The sequence below is a fragment of the Thermobia domestica genome, chromosome 2 (assembly GCF_964235325.1).
Source record: "Thermobia domestica chromosome 2, izTheDome1.hap1.1, whole genome shotgun sequence".
Taxonomy (NCBI): Eukaryota; Metazoa; Arthropoda; class Insecta; order Zygentoma; family Lepismatidae; genus Thermobia; species Thermobia domestica.
In genome coordinates, this window is record NC_137455.1 from 320,036,057 (window position 1) to 320,057,519 (window position 21,463).

Genomic DNA, 21,463 nt, shown 5'->3' on the forward strand with positions numbered 1-21,463 from the left:
CTGGCCCAGAAAGGAAGGAAGAGAAAGTAATACCGTTTGACAGCTGATACCGTCAAAATCTGCTTCTTCCCTGTTTATAGTAAAGGGTTGTAAGTTTTTCTTCATGCAATGTAAATATTTCTACTGTTCTCCAGAGTAAAGAGTAAACTCGTTCTTCCCATATTTGTTGCATTAGACCCCTAGTTTATATATCAAACAGATCAAGTGTTTGCTCTGTCCTGATGGATGGTTAGATAAGAATAGAGATCTGCACAAATGCGGATATCCGGGCTTGTAAAAATGTAAAAATGATTAGTTTATGTTCAGGACGATAAATTTTGTAAAAAGTTAATTGTTAAGATAAGATGTAGAGAAGAAGGGTGGTGGTGTGCTATTCTTTCTTTGAGTGTGAGCATGGTTCAGGTTCCGGGAACTAAAATTTATCTTACACAACCGTTGAAGTCTCCGTTCTTACAGCTAATGTAGTTTATGACTCGATACGCCACTGTTTCCGACTTGCATACGAGGTTTAAAAAATAGGTTTGGCATAGAAGTATCGAACTTCGAAGGGTATCGTGACCCATTTGAGTTTCGAACCCACGGTCTCCTTTTTATTTAAAGTATTTCGTAATAATGAAAGAAAAGATGGAGACTGATTTCACGGTAAAAGAAAATCCTCCCTCGGTACTCCAGGGCTTTAGGAAAATAAGATCCCCCTTTAAACAGCGAGAGCAAGCGAAGATTTATTTTATTCCTGTTGCCTATCCTTATATTCACATACTGCATTGCTGAAAAAGAATTTTTCTCTCATTTCTGGTTTTTAGGGATGAACTAGACTGATTTTCACTTTCCATTAAAAAAAATGGAATTTAAAAATAATAAAACCCAAGTAAACAAATATCCTGAATTTAAGTTTTTGACTGGAAGTCATGAAAATCAGTTCAATTCAGTCCATGATTAGACTGAATTAGAAAATTGCCTGCATTGCCTTATTATTTTAGCCTAACAAACTCTTATAAAAACAAATGCTATTCTTGAGGTCAGGGATACAACTTGTTCATAAAAGAAAAAGTTCACGAATTTGGGTTAACAGTAATAAAAGCTTTTAATAAGTAAAAATGTTAAAAAAATAAAAAAAAGTTTTAAAAAATCAAGCATGACGAAACTTAACACTGAATCTGGAATTTATGATAACAAAGATGATAAATAAGGCATAAGGCCTTAGCACCAAAATTACTTTAAGTAATTCCATTTTCATATCTTCTTCTTGACCTATAGCTTGAATACTTTTTTATAAGTGATCTGACGCACATAAACAAAGTAATGAAATTGTTTTTCACAACCAGTCCTAAGTGAAATTTATCTTTTTTTTTATCCTTACATAATGAGCTTTCATAATCATGTACAGTACAATAAAAAATAGTTAATTTACAACTTACATTTGGCAATACTTATTCACGTGATATGGGATGATAAACATATGATTGACGTTGATCAGCTGATACTTAGTGATTAATGACGTGACAGAAATTATGCATTTAAGAATGGTATGGTTTTATGGGATCTGAATTTAAATTCATACGATTTAGGTTGAGTGAAATTTAGAAAATAAGTGGAATAATCTAAAATACGTGAAATGAGTGAAATGAGTCATGACTTCGATAGGGGATTTAGTGAGAAATTTTGAAAGAAAAATGGGCTGACCTAATGAAAATAAGTTAGTCTATGACTGGCTTCTAATCGTTTATAATCATGACTAAGATTAGGAGATAATTACATCATATATGAAATTTACACTGACATAAACAACAAGAGTACATTATATCTATCTATCTATCTATCTATCTATCTATCTATCTATCTATCTATATATATATATATATATATATATATATATATATATATATATATATATATATACAGTGAAACCTGTCTTTAGCGGAATCGAGCGGGACTCGCAAAAATTTCCGTTAAAGTCAGGTTTCCGCTTAATGGAGGTAGACATTGTCTTTTTTTAAAATACATGCTTATAATGGACATACTGTGAAAATGTTCTACGTACCTTTTTCAATTACAGTATTTCTTCAGTATTTCTTTTTTCTACGAATTAATACACAAAAAGTTTAAAATTAATACAAAATATGCTAAGCACATGCTTTCTTTATTTTTCCAGTAGTCAGTGTTTTCTGTATGCATTGCTGCTTGGCTGCTCTACTTTCCGCATACACTTTAGCCTGAGAAATTGCACTAAGTAAATCAGAGTCATTTTTTCGTAAGGCAAATTGTTGCAGTTCTTTCAAACTTCTGAGAGCATCTTAATACGTCTTTATTCTAATCTCTTTTTGGAACACGGTATTCCTCTTCTTCTTCCATCTCGTCTTCTCCTTTCCGACTTTCCGTATGATTCTTGATTAAAGTGAGGGGATTAAGGACAAATTGTGGGGGTGAATATGAGTAGTGGTTGGGGAAGGTCAACAATGCTCAAAAAAATTTAACAAAAGAACGAAGAATTTATCACAGACAGTATAATGTATATCACAAATAGCTGGTTAAAGATAGAAGTCAGTGGAGAGATTTTGTGAACCGGCATGGAACCTCCGGGTTCCATAGACCATAAAGAGAGAGTATATGTGTGTAAATTGATGTGTATCCCCTCTCACAGGATGTCTAAATGCTGTAGTCCAGAACTCAGAATTTTCCGTTAAAGGTTTATTTTGCTTTCCGTTGTCCGCATAACACAGTTTCCGCTTAATGAAGGGACTTTTACACGTTTTTTACTGGAAAATTCACGGGACCGTGAAATATTTCCGTTTAAGACAGTTTTCCGTTTAATAAAGGGTCCGTTAAAGGCAGGTTTTACTGTATATATATATATATATATATATATATATATATATATATATATATATAATATATATATATATATATATATATATAGATGGTGTCTTCCCGTTGTGCCTACTTCCCGTTATGCCTACAGGCCCTCCAGCACTTTGTAGAAAATATTTTTAATGATCTTATCTGTAGGCAGAACGGTAATTCCCGTTGTGCCTACTTCCCGTTCTGCCTACTCTTTCGAGACGGGGAATTCTGTGCAGGGAGGGATCTTTTCTAGGGATTTTTTCTTTAGTAATTCTAATAGATTCTGTAAGAAGAATAACTATTCCTTTAAATTTCATCATATATTTTAAATGTTATCTTACTTGCTCTTCTCAGAAAAAATGACTAGGTACAGTTTTGTTATTAGCAGCGTTATTCACGTCTACTTTAGTAGAGATGTGTTTTTTTAATACTTACAGAGAAATGGAAAATTAATTGATTAAGTTACAAGAAAATAAACTTATTTCGGTCTAATATCAAGTCATTTCACAACAAAATTTTATTCAGTTTTCCAGTAGTTCATCTCCAACATTCTAAGGCTCGCAGTACGTAATAGGTGCTACAGTTCACATCCTCAAAATATATTTGGCCATATATTAAACAAACAATGCAAGAAGATGCATAATTCGGTCTCTTTTCTTTTTCTAAAAAAAGCCTTTGTCTTCTACATCACAGATCTTTTTCCGGCATCACCTCTATATATGATCAGGTGCTTTGTCCTCTATACATGATTCTGTATTACACGCAATATGTCGTACTTATATTGTAAAAAAAGAAAAAAATGGGACCGCAATGGCTCAGGGGTAGAGCGTTCACCTCTGGTGCATGGGGTCCATGGTTCGATCCCAGCTCGAGCCAGGTGAGCTTTGTGGTGGACAAACACCGTGTGCGTTGGTTTTCTCGGTGTTCTACCGTTTTCTCCTACTTTCCACTATTTCATTCATTTCTCATCATCACCGTCTCCTTTAGCCTAGCCAGCATTACCGTAGGACGTAAAACTTAAAAATTTCATTTCATTTCATTTATACTGTCAATGTAAATACTAAATACCACATATCGTCAATATACCCAATGTAATTTAAATAAAGATCTCATAATCGTTGTTCAAAATGTAAACAGTATGCAACCACATCTATGTAAGCCATCAAGCCTATTACACGTGGTTCCAGCCTTCCTAATAATCGTAAATATCTGTGATTTTATTCTGTATGTGACCACACAAATAGCATTTTTAATTTCGATTATTTTACGGTAAAAATATTCTGTGAAATGTAATGGAAATTCAGAAGGAGCCTTCTTTGCGAATTTCTCAGAGTTTTCATTCTCACCGTCGTGAGTAATCCGATTGGGTAGAGAAGCGTGATTATCTAAGCAAACTCATCACCAACAAAACGCCGAACACGTATTTCATACTTTGACCGTTTCTGATTTTGAAAACACTCCTGTGTAGACTATAAGTCATTACTAGGCACCTTGCTTATCACACTGACACTAACAAATCATATATAATAACTTTTTAACGTAATAAGTAAAAGCTTGTTGTGTTTCTTATTGAAACGTTTATGTTGCGAGCGGAGCAAGCAAGAAAATTTTTATCATATCTATTTCTTTGCAAACTAACAATATTGATTTAATCGGACGCCAATACGTTTTCAGGGCGACGCGTCGTTTACTGACTTCCCATATTTTTTCTTTCTTCTTGCTTGTTCGGCGACCCCTACTATTAGCGCTCAGGGCAACAGCCCCGCTCGTTCCCCTCTAGCTACGCATCTGATTACTATAACAGTCTTATGTGTTTCGTTGGGTTTTCAGTATTTAGAAAATGTTATTTCAATAAAGTGAAGAATTATATATTATTGTTTAATGTATGGCCGAACATGTCTTGAGGATGTGAATTGTGGCACTTTTTAGTACTGCAAGCCTTAGTATGCTGGAGATAAACTACTGGAAAACCGATTAAAATTCGGTTGTGAAATGAATTGATATTAGCCCGAAGTAAGTCTGTTTCGTGTTCGTTTCAGATACAATGTCAAACGGGTTACTGGCAACTGAATCAATCAATTCGAGGAAAGAGATATGATGGAGACAAACACTCTTTTTAAAGGCCGCCTTATGCATCCTCTTGCGTTGTTTGTTTAATAGTTGGCCAGACATGTCTTGGGGATGTGAACTGTGGCATTTTTTAGTACTGCAAGTCTTAGCATGCTGGAGGTAAACTACTGGAAACCCAAATAAAATTTTGTTCTGAAATTGCTTGATATTAGATCTTTTTTTTTTTTTTTTTTTAATGTTTGTTTCACATACAATGTCTAACATTCTTGCAACTGAGTCAACCAATTTTCCATGTATGATGAAACTTGTAGAGGTGGTGGTTGTTTTTACAGAAGCTTTTAGAAATACTAAAGAAATATTCCCTACAAAAATTCCTCCCTGCACATAATTCCCCGTCTCGAAAGAGTAGGCACAACGGGAAGTAGGCACAACGGGAATTACCGTTCTGCCTAGAGATAAGATAATTAAAAATATTTTCTTTAAAGTGCTGGAGGGTCTGTAGGCAGAACGGGAAGTAGGCACAACGGGAATGAACCAGATAGATAGATAGATAGATAGATAGATAGATAGATATAAATATAAATAATAAATATACACTGAGAAAAAAATTGTAGGTGGCGTACTTAAAAAGATAGGTTACATGCGTAATTCCTATAGTTTTTGGACAACATACAGCACACGTATAACTGAAAACGCATGTTTTATAATACTTTCTGCATAAGTGTTCCATCTATACGTACTTTCTGTATGAAACAATGTAGGCGGTCAGGATCTCACATACAAATGGACGTATATAACATATAGCTGACTAAGGTAACATAAGTATATGCATGTGATATACGGAAAACTGTTAGATGTCAGACACCCTCCAACCGCATGATGTAACATCTAAGGGCAGTGCCTATGTAGCATACGGATAACGTATGCTCCGTACTGATTTCTATAGTAAGCAATAGGATACCGTACATTTGTACAATATACCGCTGTCCGGAGAACGGATTTTTCTCTGTGTAGGCATGCATACATAGAAGACAATTAATACTTAGATATTAATATTCAAAGCAAAGACCTCTTTTACTAAAAAAAAAAAAATCTTAGCCAAATGTACTTGTTTTCCATAGTTTTCCTTATGTTGCAACAGTAACGGAAGAGAACTCGGGACAGTGTGTGTTAGTATCTAAAGAAGAGACAAGATCTACTCCGTCATCTTCGCTGATCGAATTTTGGTGAGTAGAGAGCTGGCCCATGACTTGATAAACACATTGCTTATATTCGACTACAACTGCAAAATCTTTTCTGTCCTCAAAATCTTGTTTCTTTATTAAGTATGTTAAGACATTGTCTAAATGATAGCCTAACAGGCCACAGCACCAGTTTTAAATATTAATCCAATTACCTGAAATTAATGGTTAGTTCATTAAGAGCATAGCCGTATACAGGAGCGGCTTTAGGATTTTAATTTTGGGTAGGCCCGCTCCCTTGTTTATGGATGCATATACACATTTGATTAATTAATGACAGTAGGAAATTACTTTTACAGTAATGGTTGTTGCCACTTTTAAAATAATTATCTACCATTAATATAGCTACTGGAAAATATATTTACTCTTTATTGTATCTTTTTAGCGTTTATGTATTTTTCAAAGTTTTTGGGTAGGCCCATGCCTACCCAGCCTACCCGCTAAAACCGACACTGGCCCTATACTCAATTAGTCCCCGCAACTAAGGTATGTTCATTCATTTTTGAGCTATAAAATGGGTATATGCATTGTATCTGCGTCCGGGTTCGATACCAATTAGTGACATGTTACAAATTATGTACATATGTGTATTTTGAAACAGGACAGTGTAGTCAAAACTATTAATTAAAGAGAACTATAATATTACTCTTCATTCGTATTTACTGTGGGAATTGCCTTCAATGTAATACCCGATTACTCAGTCATCAAACGATTCTTTTAACTATTTCAAACTATTTGATAATATTCCTTTTGTTTTATGTTATAACCAACTTCTACATTAAATGCAATATTAATAGTGCACAACATTTCTAAGCAGACTTAATATTGTATTATGCCCTATGTAATATATCATTTACACCAAAGAATGCTCCTGTGCAGTGACATATCCGGAAAGAATGTATAAAGTTTAGTTGGATGATGATTCAGAGAAAGGAAGTAGAAGATACAAACAACGATTGTTATTAAACATCAAAAGCACACGTAGGGCAGTAAACGCAGAGATCAACTTCATTGCCGACCACGTTGTTAAGTGTCCCAACGAAAGCGATTCATTCCATCAGTACTTAGAAGTTTGTTTACGTAAAACTATACATCATTTAAAAGGCATATATAATGTGTAAAAATATAACAGATTATTTAAGGTCGCGTGGTCTAGTGGATAAGACGCCGGTTTTACACCCCGGAGATCGTAGGTTCGAATCCTGCCGCGACCACAATTTTTCCACAATTATCAATTAAAATTCAGTAACCTCGAACAAAATATATATACACAAAATAAATTATTTTATTACGAAAGGCTTTACAAATTTATCGTGTACCAAAAAATCATGGTGAAGTAACAGTGAAAGAGTAATGTACATGTGCTATGTCATTTGCAAAACATTTTCTAAGAATAGGCATTTATCGTTTAATTTACTATGATTAAGGAACACAAAGGCAAAAGTGCTTGAAACATCATCTACGCTATATAATCTTCCTGCTCTTGGAAAAAGCACTATTTATGTAAGCATTCATTAAGAACTGTTAACCAAGTAATGTAAATAGTTCTTCGTTATATATTGTACAAAAAATATAGATATTCCATTGTAATACGAGGTATGTTTAAAAGTACCGAACTTTTGAACTAGCGCGTCAACAGAAACAGGGGGTGTGCTGCAGCTACAGAACACATCTAGCGGAAGATTTAGACAACAAACTGAAATTTGCCTCGTTTCGCTATGACGCTTAGTCGCCGAGCTACAGCCACTGAATTGGGCATGTACAGAAACTGTTCGTCGAATTAGTGACAAAGTGACAATCAAAGAATCTGAGGAACAACGAGTGTGCGTGTGTGTCAAATTTTGGTACAAACTTGACAAAAAGTTTACAGAGAGATTTCAATTGCTTAACCAAGCGTGTGGGGAGGACTGTATAAGTCGGTCAAAGATCAAGGTGGTGATGCTTTTTTTATTATTATTGGAAAAGCATTTTTCATCATGAATTCAGATGGTAAACAAATAGTTGTACCAGCACATTTTAGCGCGTTTGAAGGATGCTATGGGGAGGAAGAAGTCTGAATTGTGGGAAAATAAGATTTGGATGGTGCACAATACCAATGCTCCCGCTCACGCGTCGCTCCTTATCCACAGTTATCTGGCAAAACATCAGTCTTCCGTTCTGTCCCATCTACCCTATTCTCCGGACCTAATTTCAGTAGACTTTTTTCCATTTTGCAAACTTAAAACCACTTTGAAAGGATGTCGTTTCCAAATCATAGAGGAGATTCAGAACAATGCGAAGAGAGACATGCGTGCCATCTCAGACGGTGCGTTGCAGGAGGCGTTCCAAAAATGCAAGAAACATTAGGAATGGTGTTCTGCCAGTAGAGGGGACTACTTTTAGGGTAACAGTGCTTAAAATGTAGTAAAATGAGCAATACATATTTTATAGCAAAAGTTCGTTTCTTTTTTAACACACTTTTTATACCAGGGATTTCGGATGAATTTCAGGAGAATTTTAATCAATAAATCTGATGTATTGTCATATATGTGTTAAAAATGCTAAGTAATTGAAGTAGAGAGTTTTATTTATACTCAGAAACGCCTGCAGGATATTTTCCATGGAGAAGAGAGGGCAAAAGATCGACACACAAACGAAGTGGTGAATATGTACAACTTGATGCATATACAGTACTTCATGTAAAATAATTATTATTCATGTATATTATAGAACTTAATTAACTATAGTAAATATCTCCAATACTACAGTATAATGGGTGAGTAAACAAATCTATTTTGCATGTATTTTGAAGAACTGAATAATTAAAATTTAAAAGTTGAACGCATGTTTCAGCGTTTTTTGATATTTTTCCAAGAATCGAAGAAAATAGGTGAGAAGAAAGAGATAAGGAGATTGCAATTATGTTGAAAACACCTATACTGCAGTAAATAATAATAATAATTCCTTTCATGAATAACCTGCATACCGGATAATCCGCGCACGAAGAATGAATAGTGCTTTGTATAGCTATTTATATAGGTTGTTGGATCAAAAGATCCAATATATTTCAGGCAAACATTTTCTTGTACGCCTTATATCTGGAGAACTACATATAATGTTGCGAAACCCAAACTATGACTTAATATGATGTGCTTATTCCATACAAAATATGAAAACTCAATTTAGGGACCGTTCAAAAATTTTGTGGCCTCTGATCCAAAAAATGCATCAAAAGATCCAATAAATTTGAATCAAAAAATTTCTTGTACGCCTTATATCTGGAGAACTACATATAGTGTAGCCAAATCCAGGCTATCACTTAACTTAGTATGATCTGGTTATTCAGCAAAACAACAACAACAACAAAACTCGATTTAGGGCCGTTCAAAAATGTTGTGGCTCCTGATCCGAAAGCTAATTATTTGCCAAGGTCGCAATCTTTTGATGCATTTTTTGAATCATTCCTAAAATTTATGTTGATGAAACCAAAATGAATATTAGTGTATTGTACTATGAAGTAACATATATACAAAATTATAGAATAACATTGTATAAATATGAAATTAGAAGATTTGTAATGAAAATTGACTATTGTTCGCGTACGTTTTAATATAAATGTGACTATGGGAATTGGAAAATATAAAATAGCCATTAGACAACTCTTTGCCAATTTTTAAAAATTAAAATGGTACAGAATATTCTTTAATTATACATGTTTTATTTGTGTAGACGTAGTCTAGAGAGTAACAAATGAAAGTCGGCAGAAACCGGTAATGGCGTTATTCTTTGATAACCGTGAGCAGATACTAATGGTGTTTTTGGGGTATTTGCGACCATCAGTGCCGATCAATACAACAGTGTAGTAGAAGAATCATAGTTTATGTAAAAGAACGTTATTCTTCTTTACAAAAACGCTAAGGGCCACATCAACAGTGCACCACTCGAGCGTCGTGGCTGGAGCGTCGTGCAATTATAAAGGTAAAAAAATAGTTCTGTCGCTTTTTCACCCACCACCTTCAAACATCGATATGTCACCTAAAACGTACCTGGAAGATCAAAATAGTCCCCATCAGCATAGACGACGTTCTGCCAACGTTTTGAAAGGCAATGGATTCCATCGCGATAGCACTTGGTAGGCCCTGAAGTGAAGAAGGTATCAAGTGGATTTTGCACCTCTACTAGGTATTTAAACTGGCGTCTCCTGAGGTGATTGCCCAAAGAATTGAACAGGTGATAATCGGACGGTGCAATTTCCGGGGAGTATGGCGGATGCCATAATGTTTCCCATCCAATCGTACAATGGTGTCCTGGGTCACCTTATCCACGTGAGGTTTAAAGTTGTCCTGTAACAGGGGAATCCCTTTGCGATTCAGAAGTGCTGGCTCTACAGTTTTGAGTTTTTCTTGAACGCTACTCAGCTGCTGACAGTACACATTGTTGCATTGATGTTCTGACCAGCTGGTAGCAGTTCCTGATGCATGATGCCACGAGCAATAAACCAAACACACAGGAGGACTTTCTTCTGGTGCAATGCTGGTTTCGGCTGTTTTTTTTTAAGGTTCATGGAATGCTAACCAATGATGACAGCGCCGTAGAGCTTCGTACAGGACCCATTTCTCGTACATATCAACACCCTGTCCAGAAATAGGTCCTTCCTCAGACGAGACAACAAAGAAACACAGGTGTCTGCTCGTGTTGCCTTCTGACGCGGAGTCAAATCATTTGGGACCCGAGCTCCTCCGTGGCTAAGCGGTTAGCGTACGCGCCTTTGACGTGGGAGATCCGGGTTCGATTCCCGGCGGGAGCTCATGTGGTTCGGATTTCACGTTAATCAGTAGGTCCACGTCTCGTATAGCCTCGCTGCTGAACGGGACGCTTAACTAAACTCAACTCAACTCATTTGGGACCCATCAACCCAACTTGTAATGCTTCCCAAGTGGATGGCGGTGTTACCGAATGGTTTCTGGAGGTACCATCGAATTGTAGTCCAAGTTCCTCACATGTCTGGCCACTGCTCGCCTCAATTGGTGCCTGTAGATCTTCATTTTGTACATGTGTTGGTCTTTCGGCACGTGCTGCGTCTTCGAATGTTTCACCACCGTCCTTAAACTTGTTAAACCACCGCAGCACTGTCTGTATAGTCACGACAGCCTTACCAAAAGCCTGGCATATCTTCCGCCCCGCTGCAGTGGCGTTTGACCCCAGTTTGAACTCGTACAGCATACACACTCTTATGGCACTCTGCGGAGGTCTCATTTACACTCTGTCCTTACGCAAGTTTACGGTGTAACTGAATAGCAACAGCCAGGTGGTATGTTGGATATACCCACTCCAACAACTGACCTTCGTCTCATCTGCATTCGCATTCAACTGACGATGTGAGGGCCATTGGAGCACAGACCTTCACAAAAAGCGACGGAACTTTCTTGGTTATCTTTATATTATGTACCAGTATTTGAAAAGTTTGAAGTGAACCAACCCATTTTTTGTCAGATCAAGAAATACAGAGAGAGTGCATTGGCTTGTTAACAGATAGCAAAAGAGAATCTTTCAATAGATCCATTGTCGCCTGATGTTAGAAGTGCGTTGCCAATGGTAGAGATTACAGGCACGTAAGTAGATTTCTGTTCCTTGCCGGTTTCCACCACATTTTATGTCACTGACACTTAATATTTTTAGTGTTTTACTCCGATACTGCAGTATACATTTTTTTATCATACTTTCTTTTTCCCCTGTTGATGATATTACCATTCTAGTTTCTGAAAAAAACTATCAAACTTATTAATACTGATTGATTTGTAGGGGTGATGTAATTATAATGCCGCTGTAACTATTAATTCAAGAAACAAGAATTTTAGGAAAATCAAAAATGAATCAAAAGATTGCGATCTTCGTCAATAATTAGTGTTTGGATCAGGGGCCATAAAATTTTTGAACGGCCCTTAAATCCAGTTTTCGTGTTTTCTACGGAATAAGCACATCATACTTGGTTACGTTATATTTTGGGTTTGGCTGCATTGTATGTAGTTCTCCAGATATAAAGCGTACAAGAAAAGTTTTGATTGAAACATATTGGATCTTTTGATCCAAAAAGCATAATTCTCTTTCTTAAAAGTAAAGTACAAGTAAAGTCCACTACAATCTGTCTCTTTTCTAGGAACTTGCATAATCATTAACAAAACAGTGAAACAAACTATTTATAGCTTCCTTTGGCTATTTGGTTAGCGTACGCTTCTTCGGCACAGCAGACTTAGGTTCAATATCCGTCAGGAGCTCATGTGGTTGGGATCCCACTGTAAGCTGTAGGTCCCAAGTCTAATATAACTTCGATACTGAATGATGTGCTAAACTCTAATCCAACAATAGATCGATAGGTTTTATATTTATCAGATAGCTGATAAGGAAATTGCATCTTGATATAATCAACTTAAAAGTGGAACAATGACTAAATTTGCTGAAAAGACAAACTGGTACAACTTGAGGCTTCCTTGCCATGATTGTTCTACATATTTACATACTTATAAAACACTTAAACTCTATTCTCTCATCTAAACATAAGCCTGCACCTCAGTTTCTGACAAATTCTATTTGAACGACATACTCCTCATATAGCCAGTCCCTTTTGGCTGTCCAATCTTACACGGTTTCTATACAATTGAACGGATTTTCGCAAATTATATAATCTGGAATAAATTCTAAAGATAAAGTACATAAATTCACGTTTTCTTATATTGTCCGATCACTTTCGCATATTGTAGGAAATAATCTTCTCTTGATCACTTGTTCAGAAATGGCTCGTTACATGTCAGTAGAGATTCGCAGACATAAATTATATTGAGTAAATGCTTTTGAATAAAATTGCTCCAAAATGTTCAACACTGTTCTGTGATGAATGCTCGGGTCGTTGGCGATGTCATTACTGCTTACATTCCGGTCTTGCTCGACTTTTGACAGAATATCCTCTTCTTTTTCTGTGATTGGTCATCGAAGTTTCCAGAGCAAAAGCGACTAAATAATCTTTTGTGTGTTGCCTTAGATAACGTATTTTGTCTAGTAACAGCACAAATTTCTTCACAGGCCTACGTAGCATATACACCTTTATCGAAATAAAGTAAGAAAATGTAGTTTTACGAAAAGTTCATTCATCTTTACGGTACAATATCTTAAGTCTGATTACAATAATTTCAACAATGTTAGAACACCTGCTAGCTTCAACTGTCAGCTGCCAAATGACGTCAGGTCTGATTACTGGGACACTAACGCCATCTTATGCGTAAAATGCTCAATACTTTTATATTACCTGATATTTCATTACTAAACATTTTATTAACAACCCTATAATATGATATAATTCGTTAACCACCAAAAAGTCCACAATGGGTAGTTTACTCTCGAGGTATTTTTCGGATGATTTCCTTAAAATCGATTCAGGCAAATTTGCTTTTACTTTATAAGTAAATATTTCAATAACAATATTAAAATATGGCATAAACCATTTTACATTAAAAAAAAGCAACAAAGAGTAGTTTACGTTGGTGAGATTTTTTGGTCAATTCTCTCAAAAATTGTTCAGTTGATTTTGTTCATATTTCATAAATAATTAATTCTCTAACAACACTACAATATAACGTAGTAGTTTCCTTTTAGGGTGAGTTTTCTTCAGAAGGTTTTCCAAAATACACCTATTGTAATTTTGATCATATTTCATAAATAAATGTTTCCGTAATACCACAATACATAATTCAATTTAAGAAGTGAGAGCGAGAAAGTTTAGTGCCGTGGCCCGTATCTTTTACTTATTCTGCAAAGAAGGGACTTCATACACTATCGCTGTTGTGGTTATTATATATTGCCCTATATAGTAAGATTTCTAGTCAAGTGGTATTCTAATCTGAGCTTTTCCACATGCATCGTTTGCTTTGCGCTAGAAATAATGAAAGTAATTTAAACTTCTGGGCTTATAGGACTATCAATAAATCAAATGGTTATTACGCTCACATTTAGTAGCATGATGCCTACAATGTGACAACCACGACAACAAGATCGTCAGTAAAATGTTTCAATAAGGGCGGAGATTCAGAAGAAAGGGGACGCATTCCTCTATCTCCGAGTTTTTGGATAAAACTATAACTTTATAGTCGAATTTTAACTATTTTAAGGAGAAATGTAGCTACACTTGGGTTAGCCATATAAATGTCTAAAGGATATTAATATTATATTCAAAAGCAAACACTACGTTAGAAGAAAGACAATGAGAAGTTTTAGGTAGACACAAGGCCATACAAAGAGGAATATAGGGGTTTGGAACCTCTCTCCTGAAATTTTCAAATTTACACAGGACGAAATTACATAATTTACAGTAGGAAAATCAGGGGGATACGGTGCTCCTCAGATCTTCATGAGTACGTAGATAAAAGTGTCTTCTGAACCATCGTTCGGCATAATTTGGAGACGAAAAGGAAGTTCATTTAGTGCTGTGTTTCTTTGTCCCGAACTTTCCCGAACCAGTTATGGGTTTATGCTTGTATTTTATATATATATATATATATATATATATATATATATATATATATATATATATATATATATATATATATATATATATATATATATATATATATATATATATATATATTTGCCGTGCTTTGTAATTTTAATATGTAGAGTTTAGCTTGCGATTATCCACATTTTTTGAATCAAAAGATCTATTATATTTCAGGCAAAAAAGACTTCTATGCCTTATATCATATATTGTGACCAAACCCAAACTATCACTTAACTCAGTATGATGTGCCTATTCCGTAAAAAATACAAAAACTCGAGTGAAAGGCCGTTCAAAAATTTTGTGGCCTCTGATCCAAAAACTAATTATTGGCCAATCTTTTGATGCATTTTTTTTATCATTCCTAAAATTCTTGTACTATTTCTCTTCTTTCTTTGATATGAGGGTAATCTATTAAAAATGAGGCGTACAGAAGTTTAATTTGTTTGCAGTTAACTGTTTAATGTGAAATCTGAATGAATGGACACAAAAATTAGTTTCTGCTTCTTGTAAGTGAATTATTATTTATTCATTCAGATATTTATATTTTCCAGCCACGTCACTTAACCATATAATAGAGCCATCAGACGTCCCGTCTATATAACGGAATTGTCCCGGGACAGAAAGACGTCCGGTGTCCCGAGAAAAATGCAACGGGGACTAGAAATGGACCATTAAAAAAAAGTATCTCGTTTTTGGCCCTTAGTTATGCATAGTTTACTACTAATTCCCTGTATGCGCTTTAACAGTACTATGAAGGAAGACACCAATCCTTCTACAAGAAATTCATTCACTAAAACAAATGTGAATTCAAAAGACAATCAATGTCTAATTCAGGGGTGTCATTTCAAAGGGTCTTTCATAGTAAGATAGTGAAATCGCCCTTGATCCAAATTGGGTCGCTATTGACCCAAAAGGTTACCGTTGACCTACAACTACCTCAAAAAAAAAAAAATTGACCCCCTCCCCTTACCGAATTATCGTATCATACATGCTCAAAATTAAATACTTTTAAATTTTGGTGAGGGTGGTCGAAAAATTTGGAAAGTTTTTACAGATTGTAGATACTATCTAGATCTAAATGTGCATTTTTTCAAAACAATCGATGCGTGTTTTCTTTATTTTTTTGCGTGTTGAAAATTTCAAAAAAATGTAGAAAAAATTTGAGGGAACACTTCGCTGAATTTTTGCTTAAAAAAATTGTTATACCCTTAGGTACAAGATATATTTTTTCGGGATCTGAAAGTGATGGCAACATTGTCAAAAATAAATAAAACTGAAAATAAACGGGTAACAGGTTGTTCCAAGGAGACAGGGATCCTCGAACCTACTCAGTAATATTTTTATATAATTTTATATGAAAGGTAAATGAATTATTTTAAATTTTGTTCGTCCTTAAGCGTACACAAATAAGCTAAGATTATTTCTTTTTCTTTACAGGAAGCCACAGTTTTTTTTAAAAAAAAATACTATGACTCGTAGTTAGACACAGCTACCGCCAATATTGCGAAAGAATTGCATCGTTGGCTAGTGAGGAAAGATAAATACGACATGGGAGATAAAATCACCTTTTATATCCTAGCCACATAGTAGTCTGGTATTTAAATTACGCGTACATTTATTCAAATGAGATGGATCCAGGTAGTTCCAACGAAGGATGGTGCTCCTCGGACTTACTACCCTATTTACTAAGCTACTTATGAGCTATTTTTTAAATGTTAACCTTAAGTAACAACTAACCAAAAGAGAACAACTGGATTGTAACACTTTGTTGGAAACTTTTAATAAAAAACTACCTTGTGGGTTCGAGAAGCCCCTCCCCCCTTGAGATTCCTGAGCTTAATACTGGAATTATTAACTTAAACAAAGGATGGACAAAAGAAATTTTCAGAAAGAAGACAGGAAAAATATACATTTTAGAAAGGGGTCTATAAATTAAAGATATCACTTGAACATTCTTCTGGACACAGGAAAAGCCGGTAAAGAACGTAGTCCCCCAGGATGCTGGGCCGCTTAATTCGAACCTACAAATTCCTGATTGCTAAGCGCAAGAAAACCAACTGCCCGTTAAGTGCTTTATTTGAATGTTAACATTCCTATGCGTACCAAGCCAATCAAGAAACGGTGGTATTCTGACCAATTTACGGCATTGTATCTTGTATTTGATATGTTCATAGTAATTCTTTTTATCTACCATGAAACACTATATATTTACATTATTGTGACAATTACGCTCACACACTCAATTGTTCATATATTCAAATTAAAACATATTTATATGTAAATTCAACTTATTTTAAAAAGTCAAGGAAAATTTTATTTTGTTTCATTTAGCAACCAAGCAACCTCTTTCATTTGTCCCAGGTAAGGAAGTTTCTCTGCTTTTCAGAAAAAAAACAAAAGACGGTAACCGCACTAATAGACCACCCAGTTTTCTACCTCGCCAGTAAACGGTAATGGAATTTGCTATTGTTACTCCAGCCATACTGTCGCACTACCTAAGTACCTCGATATCGCAAATATCACGTCACAGACACACAGGAACCAAAATTTTTTATCTACAATCTTCGCAAGTGCTTATGAAACTCTTTAACATCACGTACGAGCCCAGAACAGACGCTAGAAACCCAAGCCAAATTATCAACCGATTTTTGGGAAATGGTGTCACGAACTTAAAGCGGCGAATCAGAATCCGAAATTCAAAATTCACAAAGAGAAGAATGAAGCGTCTATTTTTTTTTAAAAAAAAATAAAGAAAGCTGGGAGAACGCCTACACGGAAGAGAGGTTACTCTAAGTCGACACTTCATCGTGAAAACATCACCAACACGCGATTCATAAGCGTACGTCAACTCATATGTACATATATATATATATATATATATATATATATTTAAGTGTTTAAATTTCAGAAAAATGGCTAGCTAGACACCCGTTAGCAGCCAGTTACTTAAATCACGCGTTATCCACAGCAACTTCGTCGTTACAAGATTATTTATACAAATATTTAAAACATCGACAGATATACACAATTCTTATCATCTTACGGTAAAGCTACATAAATGGTGATGTTGAAGTGAGTCTGTGATTCTATATACGTTGATTTCCCGCATAAAGTGCAAAGACAGGAAAAGTAGTGCGATGTATGGCGGATATATATATAAACTGTGCGAGTGAAATTTAAGTGCAGATGGATTTGATAAGTGACGCATCGTTGCATTTCAACAACATGGAGATGAAGGACGGAGACACGGGTTCGATCCCCGATACTTGGAACAGATGCCTTGCCACACGAAGACCCAGACGCTTCAGACAAACGTGGACCTCTTCTCCGGGAGTTGAATCCAGAGGACAGCGGGGTCTGAGAAGGGACATTAGGAAGCATTGTGACGGTCAGTTAAGTACAGTGCAGTTTTCTTCTGAAGTGTGGAAATATAAGCGGAAGGACTTATTAAGGTAGGACAAAGTATTCTGTTATTTTCGTTATTGAAGAAGGACTATGGCCAATATTTCCGTGATTCGTGATCTCCATACTCACCTTTTTCTAGAAACTTCGGGACATTGTTTATTCATACGGAACTGTCCGTAAACATTTAGAGCATTTTTTTTATTCTTTTTTAAAAGAAGTAAACAAATAGCCTAATGCCTTGGTTGCATTTCCAAAATTAATTCACTGATATAGGAACTGTTAATTTCATTCTTGAATAAGTACCATAAAATTTTTGATTATTTTACTAGTGAAATTTGTATACATTGATTTGATCTTCAATCATGCATTTATTTGTAATCGTAATATGTCAATATTTAGATCCTTGAAGCCGTCATTATAATCATTTATATGCAATCCAGTATTTATTTATATCAAGTATGAATTATTTCTCTTTTAAACATAAATCGCGTTTAAGATGTGTGAATGTAATGTAATTTCTGTTTTGAGTAAACTATGATTTAGCGTCAAAGTCTAGTTTTTCAAATTTTAACATTTGTATAGGTTGTGTTAGGGAAATATGTGTCAGAGCGGTAAACAGGCTTAATATGATTTTATTGTAACTTGTCAATTTTTATTATACTCATTCTTAAAAGAAACAATCAATATAAAGCTTCCAAAGACGTGCTATGTTGAGTAAGTTTCAGACAAATAAGTGTAAACATTCTTATCCCGTAATATCGTTAGAGTCTCGTAAATAAGGTAAACAAATTTAAGATACTCGAGTAAATCCCTTCGGAGGTACCTATCTGAGCAATGAACGCAGATAGGGTCCATAGCTATGGAGAAACGTGTATTCGCAAAATAAGGAATCAGTGAGAAAATCAGCAAGCGTCGACAATATAATTATTTTGATCAATTGGCCAAACTATAATAATGGTAGTACTATATATATATATATATATTTCTGTGTAGTGTACTTGAAGATGAAATATTTGTGTAGTTAGTGTTGTGTAACGATTTTTATTGTGAATTGTATTATTTACCAACTGATATAGTATGTGTACAAAGCTATGTTTTGTTTATGCAAATCTTTTAATATTGAAAATTCATTAGAGTTCATTAGAAACAGTGCACTAAATTTTCTCAAAAGCATACTATCGCTTCTAAACTATTTCTCCAGTAAGTCTTGCAAGCAACCTAAATCATTAATTCTTTCATTCCGCAATCCGATTCTTAAACTTATTTCCATTTCTTTTATTAATAAAAAGAGGTAGTAACTGTGGGCGAATTACTTAATAGTCGTTTATGTCTAGGGGGAAAACAATAAATCATTTTGCTAATTAATATTCAGTTTAATAGAAATTTTTGTTTGTATAACTACGTCATAGTAATTATAAAGAATCGAATATTGTCAGTTTAGTTGAGTAGAAATAGATTGTTGCTAAATTTTACAGTCAAGATTGAATAATTTGAATATTACGTTGTACAGTGAAGAATGTGTTAAGAGAAATCATATTATTTGGTCAAAACAGTCAAAAGTCTGATTCATTTGCAGTAAAGTCAATTAATTCATTTTTTTGTAAATCCAAATTAACTTTCTTGTTGATTTTTGTAGATATCACCTTATTTCTCGTTAAATTTATTAAAAGTCTATTTGACGTTAGAACCAAAGCAGTTATGTGGTTATCATTTCAAAGATATGCCTATTTCTTTAACCGTTATTAGCATACCTAGAATTTATTTCAAATTACCCTGAACAGAAAAAGTTGAAGCACGGTTACATTGACCATCAGAAATTTTTTATCTAAATTAACTCATTTTTTTAAAAAAACTTTAAATTAAACTTTCCTTGTTTGTTGCTTTTTAACTATTTTTGCTATCTCCACACACTTCGGTGACAGAGTGATAGTCAGTGTAGCCAACTGAACAAGCCATTAGCGAAAAATCTTTCTTTCAGCTTTGCAGCTTGTGAGATTTTTGCTCCGCATGTTTAAATCACTTAACTATTAACTACGCACCTGTTTTCCTAGCGCCTTGGAGACACCGTTATGGGGAAAACAGGATCGATTAGACTTAGGTCATCTTTCGTTATATATATATCATTTTTTTTAAATTCCTAACCATCTTAGCAAAACTGTATCTTTACCTTGGAGAACTGAAGTTCGAGCCCCGTGGAGTCCACTTCAATTCTCCAAACTCTCATTCATTTTTTTTATTTGTGTAATAGGCAGATGAGTTGTCGCTCATCAATACCATTCACTTTTCAAGTACAAGGTCAGGTATTCATTTTTCTGATGCATATTAGGCTCATCCGTGAGTGCCTTAATTATTCATTCTAGTGCAGATTAAATATGCAGATTAGAGATAAGGAATCGAATTCCGAAAACAATACTTTCATATTCTTCGTCGCCCGAATACGTAATATCACGCAGTAATTCTATTTGGCAGCCCGAGCAGAAATTTTCCTTTAATTATTAGTAATTTTCTATCGTTGCAAAACTTAGCGCCCGAGACAATAGCATTATCATTACCAAACTTGGCTTCCAATACCGGAACCCCCAGTGTTACAAGAAATGGCGCAACCGAACTAGGACCAAAGTACAGTGTTACAGTGTAACAAGAAATGGCGCCCGAACAGGGACCCGAATGCGTAGTTAATCTTATTTAAGGACCCGAATGCGTAGTTAATCTTATTTAAGGACCCGAATGCGTAGTTAATCTTATTTGAAGGACCAACATGCGTAGTTAATTTTATTTCAGGACCGAAAAGCGTAGTAAGCTTAAAAAAAAAAAAAAAGAAAAAAAGTAGGAAATCTAGTTTGGAGAAGCATACATAGTAAATTTCGAACAGCGAACGAAAACAGTAATCAAGTCTATTACGTAATACTAAAATTAAGAATGGGAAGCGTGATAGGAAATTAGGTAACTTTGTATTCAAAGAATCATTATTTCGAGATTACCCGTAGAGAACGATTAAGCGTTCTACTCCCCCTCGCAACCAATTTTATTTCATTTCAGCACATGCGTAAATAATAATAATAATAATAATAATTGTTCTTACCTCATGTTTGTTTGTTGGTTTGTGTGATTGGAAGAGAAAAGATGCACCATTTTGTTTGTTTTAAAAAAAAAAAGAGAAGAAAAGAAGGAAAGAAGAAAACAAAAAGGTAATGCACCAGGTAAGCGACTAATATAAGTGAACATGCAAATTCTTGGCATATTGATGCATAAATTTAGCTAAGTGTGTTTCTAGTGAATAACATTAGTATTAACATAATTATATATTCATATATAGATATAGGTTTAGAATAGGTCAGATTTAATACTTTTATTTACACATGCATTTTATTACTTACATATT

General features: G+C 34.8%; 1 protein-coding gene and 1 non-coding gene across 2 annotated transcripts in view; one reads left to right on the forward strand and one right to left on the reverse strand.

The window, feature by feature from the left end:
• The window catches only part of LOC145679851 (homeobox protein rough-like), a 122,972-nt gene that overhangs the window by 83,693 nt on the left and 17,816 nt on the right, over positions 1-21,463 (reverse strand). The gene's annotated exons all lie outside the window — the stretch shown is intronic.
• TRNAV-UAC (transfer RNA valine (anticodon UAC)) lies at positions 7,294-7,366 on the forward strand. Its single transcript has one exon. It is a non-coding gene; the product is annotated as a tRNA-Val (tRNA).